At 45.9% G+C, this 3,952-nt stretch overlaps 2 non-coding genes across 2 annotated transcripts; one reads left to right on the top strand and one right to left on the bottom strand.

Annotated features, from left to right (window-relative positions):
* The first annotated feature begins 3,116 nt into the window (after window positions 1-3,116).
* Window positions 3,117-3,189, top strand: TRNAV-CAC (transfer RNA valine (anticodon CAC)). The gene has a single exon. It is a non-coding gene; the product is annotated as a tRNA-Val (tRNA).
* Window positions 3,190-3,460: 271 nt separating this feature from the next.
* TRNAG-UCC (transfer RNA glycine (anticodon UCC)) lies at window positions 3,461-3,532 on the bottom strand. Its single transcript has one exon. It is a non-coding gene; the product is annotated as a tRNA-Gly (tRNA).
* Window positions 3,533-3,952: the final 420 nt, after the last annotated feature.

Below are 3,952 nucleotides of genomic sequence, written 5' to 3'. Positions count from 1 at the left end.
AAAGGCGCCATCGAAGGGCAATCTGGTGTTATTATTATTCATGCTTCTCTTTGCAGCCGTGAGGGCTAGGAACATAATTTTGTTTAAAAAAATATATGGAAGATGAGATTCTCATATAGTTGCATGATTCCAGCATATATAATAGAAATACCAATTATCGTGAAACCCAGTAGAGCTGGCAACATTGCATGGTGAACCCTTAGGGTGACCAGATGTCCCGATTTTATAGGGACAGTCCCGATTTTTGGGGCTTTTTCTTATACAGGCACCTATTACCCCCCACCTCCTGTCCCGATTTTTCACACTTGCTATCTGATCATCCTATGAGCCCTGGTTGTGTAAATAACCTGTTGGGTGACCTTGGGCACCGCTTTGAGCCTCAGTTTCCCCATCTGTAAAATGGGGTTAGTGGCACTGACCTCCTAAGTAAAGGATCCTTTGAGATCTATTGAAAATGAGGTAGGGGTTATTATTATACTGTGCCCAGTCCTGCTCAGGGTTACCCTGGCAGTGCTGCGTGGTGGCCACGGAGAGCAATATTTGGCCCACGGGGTACTGGAGCAGAGGCAGGGCTTCTGCCCAAGAGTGTTGGAGCAGGCAAAGGAGTTGGCCCAGGCCTGAGTGGGCTGCTCAAGCCCTGTGAATCTCAGTGAGGTCTCCGGCGCCGCCCTGCTGGCTGGCTCCATGCCTCTGACTCCGCCCCTCGGGACACCAGCAGAACTGCACCCAGCTTCGATGCAGCTGCAAGGGAGGCTGAGTTGCTCCCCACACGGCGCTCCCCTTCTCTTCCCCCTTCTCCAGCAGCAGGTCCCTCACTCCTTCCACCCACCCCCAGAACTCCTCCAAGCTCCCTCCACATCTGCAGGATCCCGCATGACTGCCTTCCCTACAGGCCCCTCCCAGAGTCTTGCTCAGAAGGCCAAGGACAGACCTCTTGATGCTGCTGTCAGTTGCTTGGAACTCTCCTGAGCTGCAGGATCCTTGCTCTGCAAGGAGGGGAAGGAAGAAGGCCGGTCCTATATTTCTGCTCTTCTGCCGACACCTGGTGGCAGCTGCATCCACACTAGCCGCGACTTGGAGGCAAGTGGGTTGCTCAGGGATAGCACACCCGAGCCAGGCAGAATGCAAATCAATCAAAGGAAAATGCAAAGCTGAGACTCCCTGCCAGGCTGGCAGACAAATGAATCAAGCTGCTGGAATCACATGAGATTGTGAGCGTACCAGTTCGGGTTAGTTACTTCTTCCGTGGATGCCCTCTACGCCGCGTGGGTTGGAATGGCTCTGTGGGCTGCTTCCAGGCCTGAAGGCGAGGGGCTGGGGCTGGTAGCGGAGTGGAGGATATGCATGGAAGATGCCTACTCTGGCCAAATTTACAAAGTGGCCACTTATCCTAATTTTCAGAGGAGCCCAGCACGATGCAGTGCCCGATTGCTTCCTTTGGAGTTTGTGGGTTCTCAGCAGTTCTGAAAATCGGGGGTCTCAGGCTGGAGGCCCAAAAATGGAGGCACACAAAATCCTTGGCCTCTGTCATTCTGAGCTGGGCTTGTCACGAAGGGCCATGAGGAAGATACGCTGCCCTTGATCTGTAGATTACATGCACTTTAACTCCTCTGCAATTGAGAGGTACTGGGTGTTGAAAACCCCTGTTTAAATATACGATATGCCAATACCACGGGATGGATCTCGCAAGACAGCAAGCACCCTCATTTCCCATTATTGTCAACAGGAGCGGAGTGAACTCTTCACTGGATCACGCACATATTGCTCTTCGTAGTTATTACTAACAATTAATATTTTATACTACTCCTTAATTACAATGGCCCATATTCAGCCAAACACTTGCCCATGTGCTTAACTTTAAGCGATGTGTTGCCAACCCTCGCAATTTCACAGTATTCGGTGGTGCTTATTTTTAAGCCCTCAGCTCCTGAAAGCAACACGAGACTCTCAATTTTCATTTAAAAAATATAAGTTTCTTGCTCTTGCAAAGAAAACCTGGAAATGTGAAGCAAGCACACCCTAAATGTTCTGAAATCAGAAGACAAATAAAACAAATCCAAATGTCTTTCTTCTTTCTTTTTTAATCTCATGATTTTGGGGGCCTACCTCATAATTTTTCAGTGTTTGTGGTTGGCAAACAAGTGACCAACGTCAGTCACATGGGTTAATGCATGATTGGAAGGCCTCTGGGCCCAGATCCTCAAAAGTATCCTCATAACTCCCATTGAACACAATAAAAGCACCCATGGAATAGGATAGTATAGACGAGAACCCATGCCTAAATTCCTCCATAGGCCCTGATCCTGCAAAACCATTACGTGTGGGCATAGCTTAATGAATTGATTTAGGCTAGTCACAATCCTGAAGTTAAAACACAAACATTAGTGTTTGCTCGGCTAAGGGCCTTTTCATCAACGCATGTACGCATGTACTCCAATATGAGTTACGCACACGCTTAAGTACTTTGCAACATTGGTTCCAATAATGCTTAGCATTTAGACTTCACTTTATAATATGTTCAAAGTGCTTTACCAATGCTGACTTGCAACCAAGCTAATAGTGTTGCTTCGTTGTTATTAATAATCAACATTTATTCTAATAATCAGTAATGAATTAATAGTACTTAACATTTCGGATCCATGCGAGTTCATTGCAAGGTTGAGGTATTGTATTGCTGTTTGTATCTCCACAATGCTTGACGAATTTTTACTTACTATATTCACAGATTCCCAGTATTTATAATTAATATTAATAATCAAAATATTTTGGAATCAGTCACAAATCTATAATATTTAGTGTTGATGTTACACCCTAGTTTTCCAGCTTGTTTTGTGAACTTTAACTTACTGTAAACACATTATTATGTGTTGTTAATTAATAATAAACCACCCCATAATTAATAAATGAAGACTAATTAGGGCTTACATTGCACTTTACATTCTTAAAGTGCTGCTTGGCTTGTTCTTCTGTGTTTGCCCTGAGTGTGACTGTAAAATAAATATCAAATAACTTCTGGGTTTCTAACATTAATTATTTCTCAGACTTTTCAGCAATAGCCCAGAACACACAGATTTTTTCAGAGATATCATGACTTATGACAAGGTTTTCATTCATGGGTTTCCGTAGTGTAGCGGTTATCACGTTCGCCTCACACGCGAAAGGTCCCCGGTTCGATCCCGGGCGGGAACAGGGTCAATTTTTTTTTTATTTCTATTTTCTCAGTTTCATGCTCATTGAACATCAAGGTTTATTAATCAATAAAAAAGAATCTTGCTTTTAATTTCAAGTTAAATACCATGACCCTGCAGAGAATTCCTGTGGCCCCCTAGTGGTAAGCATTCTTCATTCATGACTGCCTTATTAGAATAAAGGTTGATCATTACTTACAACTAAGCAATTAACAACTATTGTTGAAATTAAATTTTTGAATGAATTAAAAAAAAAAAAGAACACACGCAGCTGCGTTGGCCGGGAATCGAACCCGGGTCAACTGCTTGGAAGGCAGCTATGCTAACCACTATACCACCAACGCGCTTCTGACGACCCTTCTCTGAGAACGCTACAGGAGAACAGCACGACTCTAGGCATGTACCATTTCCTATGTCTTGGAAGGGGGTAGTGCCTACGAAAGGTATTCTGAGGACTAAACCAACGCCTGTGTGGGAAAGAGGGAGGGCTGGGCGAGAGAGAAGCCCAGAAGCCTCTTTCATCCTCCTCCCATTAGGTTTAGTTCCCTCCATGGACCCTCAAATCTCCGGCTGAACGATTCCATCCCTCTTCGGGAATGTTGGCTTCCCCTCCCCACGGTACAATGGTTGCGCCCAAGCTCCCCTATCCTCGAGAGTGGTTCCTCCCAAGCTCTTCTCCCGGGTGCCCCTCCCAGGGGCGGGCTGGTTCCTGGCGGACCTCCCCTCTCCACCCTGAGACCGGGGCGCTTCCGCTTCCGGGTTAA

Source organism: Malaclemys terrapin, chromosome 24 (genome assembly GCF_027887155.1).
Source record: "Malaclemys terrapin pileata isolate rMalTer1 chromosome 24, rMalTer1.hap1, whole genome shotgun sequence".
Lineage (NCBI taxonomy): Eukaryota > Metazoa > Chordata > Testudines > Emydidae > Malaclemys > Malaclemys terrapin.
This window is presented reverse-complemented; position numbering and strand designations above follow the sequence as displayed.